Source organism: Lissotriton vulgaris, chromosome 11 (genome assembly GCF_964263255.1).
Source record: "Lissotriton vulgaris chromosome 11, aLisVul1.2, whole genome shotgun sequence".
NCBI classification, from domain to species: domain Eukaryota; kingdom Metazoa; phylum Chordata; class Amphibia; order Caudata; family Salamandridae; genus Lissotriton; species Lissotriton vulgaris.
Window position 1 is genome coordinate 195359418 of NC_141699.1, and position 16740 is coordinate 195376157.

At 50.1% G+C, this 16740-nt stretch overlaps 1 protein-coding gene and 1 long non-coding RNA gene across 2 annotated transcripts in view; both read left to right on the forward strand.

The window, feature by feature from the left end:
* Positions 1 to 16740, forward strand: part of USP30 (ubiquitin specific peptidase 30) — a 446442-nt gene that overhangs the window by 202094 nt on the left and 227608 nt on the right. The window lies entirely within an intron of this gene.
* Positions 300 to 15505, forward strand: LOC147679511 (uncharacterized). The gene is made up of 3 exons (XR_015300999.1): positions 300 to 1063; positions 4961 to 5073; positions 14285 to 15505. It is a non-coding gene; the product is annotated as an uncharacterized LOC147679511 (long non-coding RNA).

Here is a 16740-nt window from a genome sequence, read left to right on the forward strand (position 1 = left end):
ACTCGGGGACACCACCACATCACTCGGGACACCACCACATCACTCGGGGACACGACCCACTTCACCCTTCCACCAACTCAATTACAATAACTTTTATTTAAGTATTAAAAAAACGAAAAGCCATTGTTATTTGTAATATCAATACATCTAAGTCATGTAAATACAACTCATATTGCATTACAAATGCTATAGGTGTCACATTTGCAAATGTTATAGCTAATGGCATTGTCATACACAATGCCAATAACTCAAACGTTAATGCTGTGAGACCTATTGCATTGCAAATGCTTGTTCCGGAGTTGTTTTGAAAAATCTTTGCTATTAAATTTCTTTTAATAAGCCCTTCATCTTTTTATGTGTTGAGTACTGTGCTTCTAAAGCAGAGGGCAATTCATTTTTGTCCCTCAATCTATTGCTCATGGCATAAAAGATGCAACTATATTCATTACCTACCACCCATTTCTTTCGTACCATAGGATTGATGCTTCTACAGAGGGAGATTCCCCTAAGGTGGTGGTGTTGTGGTGATCCGCAGTGCCCAATTCTCAGTACCTCAGTTATTTGCTACTTATGGATACATTTTACCTGCCTATTCCTCATCTGTTGAATATCCCTAGGAAATCCACAATCAGGGTGTGCTGTTCTGTTAGTTGATTAACACTTCACTGGTGTTGATTATGGAGTATCCCATATAGAATGCATTGACCCTCACTGACCAAGGTTGTATGCTTCATCATTGGGCCGTCCTCCTCTTTTTGGGGGAGGGGTGGGGTCTGCAATGCCCATCATGTCACTCAAAGGCTCAAAGGGTGGGGGTAGGGGGGAGCTCTTTGCCACAGACTCATTTTTACTCAGACTGGCAATAATTAAGCAGTAGAGGGATGCACTTCACCTGGCTTTTGAAAGGGTAATTGTAGATTGGGAAGAAAGTGGATCAAAATTGTTATGGGTTGCCAAATATCCAATTTATATTTTTTACAGGGAACTCATGCCAAGACTGAAAAAATCACTGTGAACCAATAAGGAAGACAATGACCTCTGATTCTTATATGAAGGTCAACATGTTTCTTGCCATTCCAGACACAGCCCAAGCCAATGGAAAGCAGCCTCCGTTCCCCTGACAGCCTTAGTAATTGTTAGCGGGGAGATGTTCCATGCAGAGTCCTCGTCTAAGCCAACATCTTCGGCAAGGTTCATGATAGGCTCAAATGAGCAGTTCAAGTCCCCTGCCACTATGGTGAGTTGGTCACTTTTGTGCTCATTCAAGAGGGCTTCCAGATCATTAAGGATCGGTTGCTTCTTACCACCCTGGCAGCCTCTAGCATAAATATTAATGAGGAGTATTTCTTTGCAGTTTGCCTTCTTTAATGAGATGCAAAGCATATCGGGATTTATCCCTGCTATTTCTCTAATATTAAAACCCAAGCTAATTTTTATCCAGATGCAGAGGCCACCCGACGCCCTGCCCTTCTTGCCCTGAGTAGCCGGTTTGTAGAAGTTAAGATAGCCTTGTCTATAGAGAGGGGCTACTGACCAGGTTTCTTGGAACAGGATGACATCGTGGGAGGAAATATAATCGGCCCAGTCATCGTTGTCCAAGCGACCCCTAAGACCCGCAATGTTCCAGGATATTATTTTAAGTTGGCTATCTGGGCTATCAGTACAAGGGGAAACATGGTGGGCCGGGGTTTCTATATCTGCTTGGTAAGAATAGTGGTCAGTGGGAACACATGTTAGATCAGGTGGAGGCGACGTTTGGCAGCCTGTACTATCATCTCTTGTAATGTTCGTACTAGAGACTGTCAGCTCCCCTTTAATGTTTGCCCCCCCGAGTCAGTCAACCTCCTCCAGGCAGCCAAACATATTAGACGTAGGAACTTCCTGCCACCAACTACTCTGACTGGGTCCCGCATACCTATAACCCCTATTTCTAGACTTTTGGTTTGTTGACCAAGTCCCCCCTGTCCTATCCAAGTTTCTTGGGGGATAGAAAAAGGTGAGGGGTCTAACAACAACTGACTGGTCATTTATGCAAGGGGACCATGAGCAGAGATGGTGTGCAGTATTGGGATCAGCAAATGTCACCACTATACAATCACCCAAGATGGTTTTATGGCTCGGTCCAATCCACGGTACTCTTCGGACCATTAGAACCCGGCTTCTTAGATGGCTAGGGAGCTGTCTGTTTGTATTTAGCCAGTGTATGACCTTGTTTTTGAGGGACCAATGGTCCTCTTTTGTTAGTGGGTCAAGGGTCGGTACACCGGCTAAGACAGCGACATATGGACTAGCTTCCGGGGGTAAATCTATATAGCCCCCACGGAAGTTTGGTCTACTAGGTTCAAGGGGTGGCTGAGCATTGGGATCTGGCTGAGTAGTTTGCCGATCTGCTGGAGGTTTAGGTTTTGGTCCTGCAGTGTGTAATTCAGCCCCTACTCGAGGCGCACTACGCTTGGATTTGGGCGGTGCAGGGGGCGGTGCAGGGGGCACATTGGTGGGGCCTGCTTTTGCAATTGGGATGATGGGGATACTATTCCCTATTATTGTGCGTGGTTTGGGTACAGGTTTGGGTCGTTCGATAAGAGCAGCAGATGCATCTACTTCTAGGCATTGTAATGGTGAGCCCCCCCCCCTGTGAGAGTCTAGCCTCCATTTGCTTGAGACTAAGGCTAGCCAGTGTTACTATTGTCTTGTCCATCTCAAGCAGATGGTTTTCTATTCTAGTAAGTTTGAGTTCCAAGGGGGTGAGTAATTTCTTAAGAGTGGCCCAGACAGTGTGTATAAATGCCTCGTCCTCCCCATTGAACCTCTCCGCCCCGCCCGAACTGCCCTCCCTTGACCCCTCTACGCACAAGCCAGGGGATGCTGCCACCTTGGTGACATTCGAAGCACCATCCGGAGCATGGGTGGTGGCACTAGCGATGCTGTCAGTGTGGGTGTTATCGTTTGGTTCACCATGTGCTGAGGTAGACAAAGGGCGTCGGCAATTAAAGAACTGGGCTCTCGCAATTTTTGCCTTCTTGCGAGCAAAGGCAGATCTGGCCAAGCTCTTTTTTTGCTGCAGCGCCTTTTTATTCGCAATGGTGTTAGCCCTTGTTGCAACCCTAGGTGATTTGCTCTTCGCCTTTGAGCCTATACTGACTACAGGTTTAACTAGCACTGCATCCTCTGCCGGGTTAGATGGAGGTTCCCTAACCAGGTCACTTAAGGGCTGAGAGGGGCAGTGATGTATATCAGCTAAAGTTAGCAAGGGGCGAGGGCCTGTTATCCTCTCAGGGGTACGTGCTAGGGCAAGGTTCCCAAGTGACGATTTTTTCGAGGAAGCAATATTAAGGGACAATTTACGGGCGGCATCAAGTTCAAGAGAGACTCTGTGTTGCATTTTGTTAATTTCGTGGTCAATCGCCATATTAGTCTTAAATAAAAAGTCATCCAAGGTCCCACTAGATCCACCAAGTCCCCTTGCGGTTTTACTTCGTGTGGTTTGTGTGCACATGGTGGTCAGTGGGGGGCTTGTCTTAAAATAAAGGTGACAGACTCACGTGCAATGGCTGATCGTGGGGCCAAATAACGTGGCCCAGCCCAGGTCTCTCAGGCCTCGAACGGCCTAAAACGGTCCCGCCCTTGTCCCGGGCTTCTCCCGGTCGCTCCCGCGAAGCGGAGATCCTGCACTCCTTAAGATGCTGCTACTATGTGTTGATTTGGTGATAGGCGGGGGGCGTGGCCAGCGGGGAGAGCAGCCCAGGTGTTGCTGGTTGGGCGCGCAGGGGCTCCTGGTCGCTGGAGTCCCCTGCCTTGCTCGCAGCCCCGCTAGCTCACTTGCCTGACCCCGCGCTCCTCCTCAGCTCCTCAGTGCAGCCCCCAGGCAGATGACGCGCTGCTGGACCCGCGAAGCGGGTCCGGCGAGTCGTGGCTCCGATTTCAAAAAGAAGGGTCCGCTGGGCAGCAGGTCCGCCGCGCTCCTCAATCAGGTGACTATCTCAGTGCAAAGTGTCCCACAGGCGCTGGGGTTGAGGCAGCTTTTGGTTCCGTCGGCGGGGGGCGTGGCCAGCGGGGAGAGCAGCCCAGGTGTTGCTGGTTGGGCGCGCAGGGGCTCCTGGTCGCTGGAGTCCCCTGCCTTGCTCGCAGCCCCGCTAGCTCATTTGCCTGACCCCGCGCTCCTCCTCAGCTCCTCAGTGCAGCCCCCAGGCAGATGACGCGCTGCGGGACCCGCGAAGCGGGTCCGGCGAGTCGTGGCTCCGATTTCAAAAAGAAGGGTCCGCTGGGCAGCAGGTCCGCCGCGCTCCTCAATCAGGTGACTATCTCAGTGCAAAGTGTCCCACAGGCGCTGGGGTTGAGGCAGCTTTTGGTTCCGTCGGCGGGGGGCGTGGCCAGCGGGGAGAGCAGCCCAGGTGTTGCTGGTTGGGCGCGCAGGGGCTCCTGGTCGCTGGAGTCCCCTGCCTTGCTCGCAGCCCCGCTAGCTCACTTGCCTGACCCCGCGCTCCTCCTCAGCTCCTCAGTGCAGCCCCCAGGCAGATGACGCGCTGCGGGACCCGCGAAGCGGGTCCGGCGAGTCGTGGCTCCGATTTCAAAAAGAAGGGTCCGCTGGGCAGCAGGTCCGCCGCGCTCCTCAATCAGGTGACTATCTCAGTGCAAAGTGTCCCACAGGCGCTGGGGTTGAGGCAGCTTTTGGTTCCGTCGGCGGGGGGCGTGGCCAGCGGGGAGAGCAGCCCAGGTGTTGCTGGTTGGGCGCGCAGGGGCTCCTGGTCGCTGGAGTCCCCTGCCTTGCTCGCAGCCCCGCTAGCTCACTTGCCTGACCCCGCGCTCCTCCTCAGCTCCTCAGTGCAGCCCCCAGGCAGATGACGCGCTGCGGGACCCGCGAAGCGGGTCCGGCGAGTCGTGGCTCCGATTTCAAAAAGAAGGGTCCGCTGGGCAGCAGGTCCGCCGCGCTCCTCAATCAGGTGACTATCTCAGTGCAAAGTGTCCCTTGCCATATGTGCTTAAAACGAGTCAATGACAATTCGTCAAGACAGTCTGTTTGTACCCTTATCTACGTGAAAGTAGACTTACAAGTCATTTGTGTGTGGTTATCCAGTATTTGGGTGTCTTTCATAGATTCACATGCCTGAATCATTCCCCGTCGTCGAGACGGGAGCCTCCGGTACATAAAAAAGTAATGTACTAAGACATACATATAAAGGAATAGGCCTAAGGATCTCACCTTAGTGTCATATCTAGGTTCTTATGTAGGAAGGACCAAACAGAGTAGGCCCAAGGGTCCCACCTTGGTAGCCTATCTGTGTCCTTTTGTAAAAAAGGACCAAAGTAAAGAGAAACAACCAATCAGCTGCCACCTCCCTCTAGAACCTTCCTGTCAGGAGCCTCAGTCTCTCAGATTTTCTACCGCACGTTGTGCTAGGGAGTCTCCACCTGAGTTCTCCTCAGGAAACTTTCTTTTCATCTAAATTCGATATTTTCTCGACTTATTTGCTATGGCTGTGTGAGAAGTTGGCCTGATATGTAGTGTTTCCAATTCTGGAACCACTGGGTATCAGTCCAAACAAACCCCAAAGATGTCTGGTTGTAAGTCAACCTTGTTAGACAAGCTATCCTAGTGGTAGCATGGACTAAGCAGCCTTAAAGGCTTAACTTAAGAGGTCGTGTTAAGCGAGCTGTTTTACCACATACAATCCTGTAATCAAATGAAAGGACACCACACAAGTATATATTATAAAAAATATATGTATTTATTTCTAAATTACTCCCCAGTACTCTTTATGAGGAAAGGGGCACAAGCGTTAAATCAAAAGCACAGTATAACATACAAAGTTGCACAATTTTGGATAAGGGCCGGTGGCCACTTAAACCATATACTAAAAAAGTGGTATAAGAGATACCAATCGAACAGTGGTTAGGCCTAGGGCCTAGAGCTTCGCTGGGAGCAGTCAGGACTAGCAATGCTGAAGTCGGGAGTAGCCCACAGGAGACGGGTGCAGCACGGAAAAGTGCGGCTTGCACCAATGCAATGTCAATGGTGCGTAAAAGTTACACAAAGTGAATTAAAAGATACTTCCGCTGAACCTAGAGGAACAAAACTTAAGACACAGACCCTAGAGGTGTGTACCAGTGTGGGAACACCGGCGTTGCAATGTTACCTCACCCACAGGCCGTGGGTGCAGAGGGTCGAAGTGGCGTCGGGTTTTGACACGCCGGCTCTTGGTGCTTGAAGCTGTTGCAGCTGCAGGCGATGTGAAGCAGAAGTGTCCGGTGCGATCCAAGGGTGGATCAAAGTAGAAAAGTACCTGAAAGCAGAGGGGACAGAGTCTGGGTTACTCAGCAGTGACCAGGGTGGAACCAGGACGGAACCAGGCAATGTCGGGCGCAATCAGGTGGTTGTCGATAGGCTTCTCTCCGCTGTCACGTGGGCTCTGGGGCATCTGCGACGTCCAGGAGCAGGTCACGATCTGTCCCACGTAGGCTCTTGCCGTCAGCACCGTCGGCTTCAAGATTGCAGCAAACAGCACTTGGCAAAAGCAATCCACGCGGAACCGGGAGATTGCTTATCACTCGAACCAGGAGAGTCAGAGTGGGGGCTCCTTTTTACAGGAGCTGGTGCAGATCTGGAGCAACCAGAAAAGCAAGTCGTATTCAAAGTTTCGTCGGCACAGGGGCCACAAGCCAGCTGGCAAGTGACCGGGCCAACGCGTCGAGCCAACACAAGCAGAAGGGCCCCACGCAGCACTCGTTGAGTGTGGAGGGGTGAGCTTTGGTGCAAGTGGAGCTCGGGGCTGGGGCTTCTCAAACCCCGGTGTACAGCTTCGAGGGTCACTCGTGGGCTGCACGGTCAGCGTCTCGTGGCCTTTTCAAGATGGCGTGCCCCACGCTTCCGGTCGCCTCCACTGGTCTCAGCTCTGCAGGGACTGTGGATCGGGCAGGGAGAAGGCAGGCAAGCTTGATCTCGTCGATCTCTGTCGCTCGAGTTCCGGCGGGAACTGCAACAAAGCAAGGGTCGAGGGCTGGATGGTACCTGTTTGCACAGGGTGGTCACTCCTTGACCACAAGGGAGATTCTTCAGTCTTCTAACGTCGTGTAGAAAGTCGAAGGGTCCAGAATTCGTTTCTTATGTTTCTTCAGGATGATCTGAGTTGCATTGGCACTGCTCCCACTCTTATTCCAATCTGAGGGGTGGATCTCCTGCTAGGTCCCTCCCCTATGGGTGGGACCAGGAAGGGGGGTGGTTAAACCCCCTTTCCTTTGTCCAGGTCTCACTGGAGCTGGGGCTGGGCTGCCCCAGAACCGGTTTGACCGGATTATGCAAGGGGAAGCCTTGTGCTCCCCAGGCACTGTCTGGTTTCATTCAAACCTCCCTGCTACAATCCACTATCTCCTGTCTGGGGTGGTGTCACACCTCCCTGTGACAGGAAATCCTTTGTCCAGGCCTCCTCTGCTGAGTTTCGGTCAGCAGCAGGAGGTCAGACATGTGTCTGTGGCAGAAGCATCCATTTTGTGGATCTGAGGCTCTTTTAAAAATCAACCGCGTTTTAGCAAAAGTAACATGTGGTCCCCTCTAGAGGGGTGGAATGCTACCCCCGTCGCCAGGACTGGCGAGGGGGTAGTATTCCAAATCGTATGACACCTTACACGACATGTTTTGATAAAGCCAAACCAAAGTTGACATATAACCGCGAGGATTATAATGCACTTAATAGTATATGGTTTGGCATTATCCCGGAACAGCTAAGGGAATTGGTCCCGACAGCTGCAGACAGGCTCAGCTCATGCTAGAGCACCATCTCACATTAAACCACGCACTCTGCCTTCAGGATTGTTAAGGCCTGCCATAGGAGTGGCTCACAGGTTTATATGTGTCCAGATAGGTTTAGATATAGGCATACTATATCTAAGCAAGGGGTGATTACACCACCTTGCCCCAGCTGAGTGATCAGCCAGTTGTGTCAATTTTAGATAGCCAGCCAGGGGTGGCAAAAGATATGCTGCAGCCCCTGGTAGGCCTTGGATGCACCTATGCCCTGGGCACCTATAGTGCTCTGTACAGGGGCTGATAAGGTGACCCAAGCCAATCTAGTTATGCACCTAGGGTACATGGAATCCATTTTACAGAGAGAGCAGATAGCCTGGGGCCCTGATTAGCAGGGAACCAGGCCAACTAAGTCGAAAACCAGCTAAACACAAGGCAAAAAATCTGGGGTAACCATAGTCAGGTAGCCACCTTCCTACAGGCTGATAGCAAAAAGAAAGGACTCTTTCGAGCCTGTGTTTCTTGTGGCAAAAAGAGGCTTCACGTGGAGGATGCACATGAGACCTGTTTATACTGTCTCTACCCTCACCACCAGGCCAAGGACTGCAGAATATGTCGTACTTTCTCCCATAAAACCCAGAAGGACCGGGAAGGACGTCTTCTGATATGGCTGAACAGACTTAAAAACAAGCCAGAAGGCGACTTGGTTTCTGAAGGTGAGAGCACGTCTGGCGCCTCGCAGTTTTCCTTGAAGAGGCCTAGGGTTTCCTCTCCTGGCCCCTCAGACACCCCTCCTAAGAAGGCCAGAAAGTCTTCAGAGGGCAAGCCAACTGTGTCTGACAAGGACCTTCCTGTCCCCAGGAAGCAGTCGCTGATTACAACGACGACGACCGCGTCGACGGCCTCCTCAGCGCTGAAAACAGTCTCTACGTCGACGACGACAGTGTCGACAACGACGGCCTCGTCGGCGTCTTCCTCGTCGACGAAAACGACACCTTCATCGTCGACGAGTAGACCACTTTCATCTACTGTTCCCTCGACGACTAGGACTACGTCGTCGACGACACGGCCGACGCCGAGGACATCGACGACGACACCGTCGACGAAAGCCACAATGTCGACGAAACCTCCATCGTCGACGAGGAGCACCCCGTCGACTACGACGAAGCCGTCGACGGCGGAAAAGTTGCCGTCGGCGATGACACAGTCGACGAGGACGTCGACGACGGACATACCTTCGACGAAGGGTAAAATTCCGTCGACGACGGGAAGCTCTTTGGTGGCACCATCGACACAGGCGTCGACGGCAACTGGTACCTGGAAGGAGTCTGAGCTGCTCTCACATGCTATGGATGCCCAGACGTCCCATGTCACAATCAGAATTACCAAAAAACCAATTACACCGGACATGACGTCACCTAGTAAGGTGCAACAACTAACACCATCCTGCTTCTTACAAGACCAAGAACTGGATGAGGAATCGTTTACCCAGGCCACTAGCCCTTCGGAACTGGTGCTTAAGTGCCAGAGTACAGATGAGGAGCAAGATGTTGAGGAACCTGTAACTCAAGCTGTCCATACTCCGGTACACACACAAGTGACACCAATGGTGTGCCTGCCAGCATCCTTAGTTTCGGACTTGCGATTCCTCATCTAAGACTATAAAGAGCGGTTTTCAGTAAAAGCCACTCCTGTTGCTCCTCCGGATCCGCAGGTACCTGCGCCTGTACCACGACATAAGCCCCCTCCGCTGGTACTTCCTAGAACTCAGGATCCAGCACAAGACACCATCTCGTCTGATGATGATGAGGGACCATGAAGAAGGGGAAGTCCGCGACGATGACACAGACCCGGACGCAGACCAGGACTACGTCACTCACTCTCCGGCCTCTCCAGAGCCACAGTCTTCGGAGTCTCCACCCGCAGACATTAGCGGCTTCCATAACCTCATGGAAAGGGCAGCCAAAAGGTTCCATATGTCCATGGAAACACAGGAGACTGAATGTTTCCTCTATGATTTCAAGGAACCTACGAAGAAAACAACAAGATCGATCCCGATCATTGACTATCTACTGAAACAGGGCAAACAACTCATGCAGACCCCGGCGTCTCTGCAGGTAGTAGTGCCCAGACTTGACAAAAAATATAAAGCTACATCATCGGCACCAGCATGCCTCACGGGTCACCCTAAGGCAGACTCCGTGGTTACTCAGGCAGCGCAGAAGAATTCGCGAAACCCTGCATCCCCCTTATCAACACCACCCGATAAAGAAGGCAGGAAGCTGGATGCCATCGGAAAACGCTTTTCCACCACGTCTGCGACGACGGTGAAGATCGCCAACTCTATCGCACTTCTGGGCCGCTACAACCGTCAACTCTGGGCGGACATCGCGCCCTACCTCGCTGACCTTCCAGAGGATTTGAAAGCGGAGGCACACTCGCTACTCCTCGAGGGCCAAACATCGGCTTCGGAATTGATCGACTGTGCCATCGACGTGGCCATGACTGGCTTCAGACTGCTGGCGGGCGCCGCTGTTCTAAGACGTCAAGGTTGGCTTAAGGCCACCTCCTTCCGACAGGAGGTCCAAACTAAAATAATTGATATGCCGTATGATGGCGAACATCTTTTCGGCGAAAAGATCGACGAAGCCCTCACCACAATAAAAAAGGACACCGATACAGCCAGAGCTCTGGGAACTGTACAATCTAGAAATCAGTCCTTTCGTGGCAACAGAGGGAGAGGACAATCTTCGTACAGAGGTTCCTACCAAAATAGGTCCTCCTATTCGTACTCTCAGGGCAAGACGCAGTTCCAACAGCGTCAAAACCAGTCGGGACGTCAAACTTCCTACAACAAATCGTCATACAGAGGAAAAGGTCAGAAGAGACCCGCAGGCAATCGCCAATGACTCTATCAATTGGCCAGCCCCTCCACCATCACATTCTTTACGACTTGGAGGAAAACTCTCTTTTTTCCTACTGAATTGGCGACAAATAACAACGGACCGGTGGGTTTTACAACTTCTCCAATTCGGCCACTCACTGGAATTCCTCTCAAATCCCCCACCGACACCACCTGCCAAGCGCCCTCACAGACACCTACGGCTGCTTCTTCAGGAAATAGCTTCCATGCTTCAAAAGGGCGCAATAGAAAAAGTTCCACACGCCCAAAAGGGGGAAGGATTCTATTCCCACTTCTTCCTAATTCACAAAAAAGGCAAGAAATGGAGACCGATCCTCGACCTGAGGGCGCTCAATGTGTTCCTAAAGAAACAGTCGTTCCGTATGGTCACACTACAAGAGATCCTGGGACTCCTGGAAAAAGGCGACTACATGACATCACTAGATCTTCAGGACGCCTACTATCACATCCCTATCCTCAAAGGACACAGGAAGTACCTCAGATTCGCAGTGGCAGGAGTCCACTACCAATTCCGTGCTCTCCCGTTCGGCCTAAAATCTCCCCCATGGATATTTACAAAATGCCTCTCTCCTGTCGCAGCCTTTCTTCGTCAACAGGGACACCAGGTTTTCCCATACCTGGACGACTGGCTGGTAAAGGCTCCGTCGACAACAGCCGCAGCCGCGTCTTCCAGCGCCTGTCTGCATCTTTTCCGCCAACTAGGCCTGACCCTCAACAGAGAGAAGTCATCACTGAAGCCAAGCAAAGTCATCACTTTCCTTGGAGCGACCCTGGACACGGAACGCGCAAGAGCCTTCCCATCACAAGAGAGAAAATCGAAACTTATCTCCTTAGCCACGTTAGTGGCATCCAAAAAGACTCTGACTGTCCGTATCTTCAAGTCGCTCCTCTGCATGATGTCGTCATGCATTCTGCTCATCCCACACTGCTGTCTAAAAATGTGCCCCCTTCAGGAAGAACTGACAAGGCAGTGGACACAAGCTGCGGGATCCTTCGAAGACCGCATACGAGTCACTCAATCTATAGTCAACCATTTACAATGGTGGAGGTCGACCACACACCTATCGCAGGGACTGCCGTTCCTGCTTCCGGCGCAACCACATGTAGTCACCACGGACGCATCCTTAGAGGGCTGCGGTGCGGTCCTGCAAGAACTACAGATCAACGGCAAATGGACGCCCCAGGAATCCAAACTCCATATCAACATTCTGGAGCTAAGGGCAGTCTTTCTGGCGCTCCAATCGTTCCTCCCACGCATCCGAAACTCCCCAGTGCTCGTCAGGACAGACAACACCACGACGATGACCTACCTGAACAAACAGGGAGGGACGCGTTCTCTCTCTCTCTCTCTCTCGAGAATCTCAGAGAGTCTGGAACTGGCTCCTCTAGCATGGCATAACACTCAAAGCCGAATACGTTCCGGGCAAAGACAATGTCTTAGCGGACGCCCTGAGCAGAGAACAGTCTCTATCCCACGAATGGGAGCTGGATGCGGGAGCGATAAACTACATCTTTGCGGAGTGGGGAACACCACAGATAGACCTCTTTGCCACCAGGGAGAACGCCAAATGCCCAAGCTTCGCAAGCAGGCTTCCCCAACCAGGAACACTAGGGAATGCATTTTCCATAGCTTGGCGGAACGTGTTTGCTTACGCCTTTCCGCCATTTCCACTGATCCCCAGGGTAATCAGGAAGATGAAATCGGAGCCCTGCACCCTGATTCTCATCGCCCCATCCTGGCCGAGGCAGCATTGGTACACGGAACTTCATCGCCTGTCTATCCAACCACCTCTTCGCCTACACAGTCATCCGACCCTGCTCACAATGTCCCAAGGACAGGTTCTCCACCCGAACCTGGGCCCTCTGAAGTTATCGGCCTGGCTCCTGAATACCGCGAATTCAGCCAACTGAACATTCCGCAGGAGTGTAGAGATGTCCTAGCTAAAGCTAGAGCTGACAGCACTAAAAAGACCTATTCTCTCAAATGGAAACGCTTCTGTATCTGGTGTGGGAAAGAAGACCTACACCCTTTCCATGTCACCCCACAGCAACTGCTGCCATATCTGCTACACCTGGCGCAGTCAGGACTTGCCCATGCGTCCATCAAGGTTCACCTGGCAGGAATATCTAGGTTCACAAGAACTTCTAAGGGTCCTTCCCTGTGGGCGGACAGGCTCATCAAACAATTCCTGAAGGGCCTATTCAGGTCCTTTCCAAGGCCAAAACCTATCCCTCCGTCATGGCAACTCAACGTGGTCCTTCACCAACTGATGAAGCATCCCTTCGAGCCTATCCACAAAACGGATATCAAATTCCTGTCGTGGAAGACGGCCCTCCTCCTGGCCTTAACCTCAGCCAGAAGGGTCGGTGAATTGCAAGCCCTCTCCATCCAAGACCCTTTCTTACAATTCAAAGAGGACAGAGTCATCCTGCGTACTAACCCACGATTCATACCCAAAGTCCCATCGGACTTCCATCTTAATGAGCCAGTGGTTCTCAAGTCGTTCTTTCCGAACCCATCTACTTCGGCTGAAAGAACGCTGCACTCTTTAGATCTTCAGAGATGCCTCAAATTCTATATTGACAGAACAAGACAATTCAGGAAATCACCCCAACTACTCTTTGTCGCATTCAGCAGACCAAGGAAGGGCATGGCCTTGACGAAACAAAGTATATAAAGGTGGATCTCTTCAGCGATAACTTTCTGCCATGACAAGGCTGGGCGGCCTTTGGACTCGCGGGCCAAAGCCCATTCCACGAGAGCCATGTCCACATCTGCGGCACTGTTTGCTGGAGTGCCACTCCTGGACATCTGTAGAGCGGCGACCTGGAAGTCCCCGCATACCTTCACCAGGCACTACTGCTTGGATGCTGAGCTAACGAAAGACGCAGCAGTGGGCAGAGCAGTGCTTCGCCATCTATTCCAGTGAGGTGAGCCTTCTTGCTTCCCACCATCCTTGACTGGTATGCACATCTCTTTATTACTAAATACTACATGACGTTGTATGTTGTTGGTTTACAGTCGCAAATGTTTCCTATCTGCAGACTTATGTATGCTGTACCAACACAGAATGTGCATATTGTATTGCTTGCTACTCTGATTCAGGCATGTGAATCTATGAAAGACACCCAAATACTGGATAAGAAATGCATTACTTACCTGTAACTGCAGTTATCCAGTATTGGTGTCTTTCATAGATTCACATGCACCCTCCCGCCTCCCCTGGAAGGACTCACCTCTCTCTAACAAGTTTACACCTAACTAGCTTGGTGCGTACGAAAATCTGAGAGACTGAGGCTCCTGACAGGAAGGTTCTAGAGGGAGGTGGTAGCTGATTGGTTGTTTCTCTTTACTTTGGTCCTTTTTTACAAAAGGACACAGATAGGCTACCATGGTGGGACCCTTGGGCCTACTCTGTTTGGTCCTTCCTACATAAGGACCTAGATAGGACACTAAGGTGAGATCCTTAGGCCTATTCCTTTATATGTATGTCTTAGGACATTACTTTTTTATGTACCGGAGGCTCCCGTCTCGACGACGGGGAATGATTCAGGCATGTGAATCTATGAAAGACACCAATACTGGATAACTGCAGTTACAGGTAAGGAACGCATTTCTTAAGCTTCTTGTGCTCCAAGTCGCATCTCGTGTGATGGTAAATAAAAAAGGAAAAAAAGTTTCACAATGGAGATCTTGAATCTGTTGAATCTTTTGAAAAAAAGGTACAACATATAAAAGGGAAACGCAGACACAAATATATTTAAATTTAAGTGAGATCTCTGAGTGAAATGGTGCCCAAGCAAGCGACTGTCTGGAACATAAACAGAAGGAGGCAGAAACACACCGATAGCTAAATCATAATTCGCACCTATTTCCTATTGTAAACAAGACCCTTAGAATGCCAAGGCACACTTATTAAGCTTGAAGCTAAGTAAGACATGTTCCATGAATCAAAATCTGAGGCTGAAAATGAGGGCTTGTAAACCTCTGATTCGTATATGAAGGTCAACATGTTTCTTGCCAAATGTGCTTAAATCGAGTCAATGGCAATTCATCAAGACAGTCTGTTTGTACCCTAATCTACCTGGAAATAGACTTAAAAGTCATTTGTGTGTCGTTGAGCTTCTTGTGCTCCAAGTCTCACATCTAGTGTGATGGTAAATAAAAACGCAAAAAAAGTCTCACAATGGAGATCTTGAATCTGTCGAATCTTTTGGAAAAAAAGGTACAACATATAAAAGGTAAACACAGTCACAAATATATTCAAATTTGAGTGAGATCTCTGAGTGAAATGGTGCCCAAGCAAGCAACTGTCGGGATCACTGCAAACATAAAGAGAAGGAGGCAGAAACACACCGATATCTAAATCATAATTCACACCCATTTCTTATTGTAAACGAGGCCCTAAGAGTGCCATGACATGCTTCTTAAGCTTGAAGCTAATTAAGACATGTTCGATGAATCAAAATCTGAGGCTGAAAATGAGGGCTTGTAAATCTGGCGAATATAAAGAACACTTTCTTATAGCAATCTGCTCACATGCACCCTGAAGTGACCAGTTGAGGGATATCTGCGAAGTATTTAAATAGATTCTGGCGTAGCCGAAAGAGCCAATGGCTCTGAGGGACTAGCATTACATTAACGTGGATGATGCACCTGGGCTGTCGCTCGTGCACTTTAGGCTGCGTGAGTGTCGGCTCACGTCTCAAAAACATGGGCGGCATCCTAGGTTTAAAACTTATTTGTTGCAATGAGCTTGTTATGTAAACAGAGGTGACTTTTGATAATTAAAATATGCCGAATACTTATTGGATGCCAGATTTCTATTGGGAAAGCATTTACCATAAAAAATATAGAAAACACAGGGAAATTCGGTATTGATGTCTCCGCATACTTTAGTATGCCCTGGTAATATATAGTCACCGGAGGCGTCATTCGAGGTATTAAAAATGTCTGTTATAAAGATCCAGTAAACAAAGAGACCATTTGATCCATACAAGACCGCAAAACCACATGAAGACCACGTACTTCATTGTGGGCTCCCCAAAATCAAGGGACACCACCTGTGTGGACTGGATGCGGAAACCTTTCATGGCTCTCAAAAGCCTTTAGTGGGTGCTGGCACCATCTCTGCCCTGGAAGCAATGCAGGAGTGAGGTCACTGGATAGATATATTGCCTACACTTGGTCACTGACGTCCTTTCCCTTTTTTTGCAAACTTCGACACCGATCTGGAGCTCCTCTCACTGTTTTTCTTTTTAGATTTTACCATTTTCTCACAAATTCCTGGAGTGCAGTGGCCAGAGTCATCACCATAAAGAAGTAAGGCTTTAAACCTTGTTGAACTTGCAGTGGACATAATCATTTTAGACCCCCACAAGGTCTGACTGTGGTGCCCCGAAGTATAACTCGAGGTCGTGTGACAAATGTGGTGTTGTGTACCCCCAAATTCATCTAAGTAACTGGTTATGTTCTTCTCCAGTTTACTGTATTATCGAGGCATATGAGCTGCAGATCACACACTATGCATAGATCGCCATCTGGTGTTGGGCCTGGATTATTGCACTTGTTTTTGTCTTGGAGAAGTCTTTGGAAATCATGAGATAGGCGACTCCTCCTTTGGATGATAGTGTGCATGGGCATCAGCTCCATCTTCAGATTGTTTTTTTCCGCCATCGGGCTCGGATGTGTTTATCGTGCTCCAATTCGGTGCCGTTACCGATACAACTTTCGATGTGCAATCCTTCACCCTTTCTATGGTATTGTTTTCGATCAAGAACCCTAGTAGCCACGCATCTCTCCAGCGTCGAAGTCCTCGATTCCGATCGTTGACGAGGGCCTTCGGGCCTACCTGGGCCTTAGCATCTGGCTCATGGAAAGGACTCTATTCAAGAAGTGTCCTCGATGTGGGTTGAAGTTTCCCCACACCGATCTGCATGAGGTGTGTAACCTCTGCCTTTCACCGGAGCACGAGGCCTGAGACTGTGCAGCTTGTGCCTCTTTCCGCTCCAAGAAGACCATTCATGATCGTCGAGCTCGAAGAACAATGGCTCGCTCGTCAACATCCATTCCCGACAA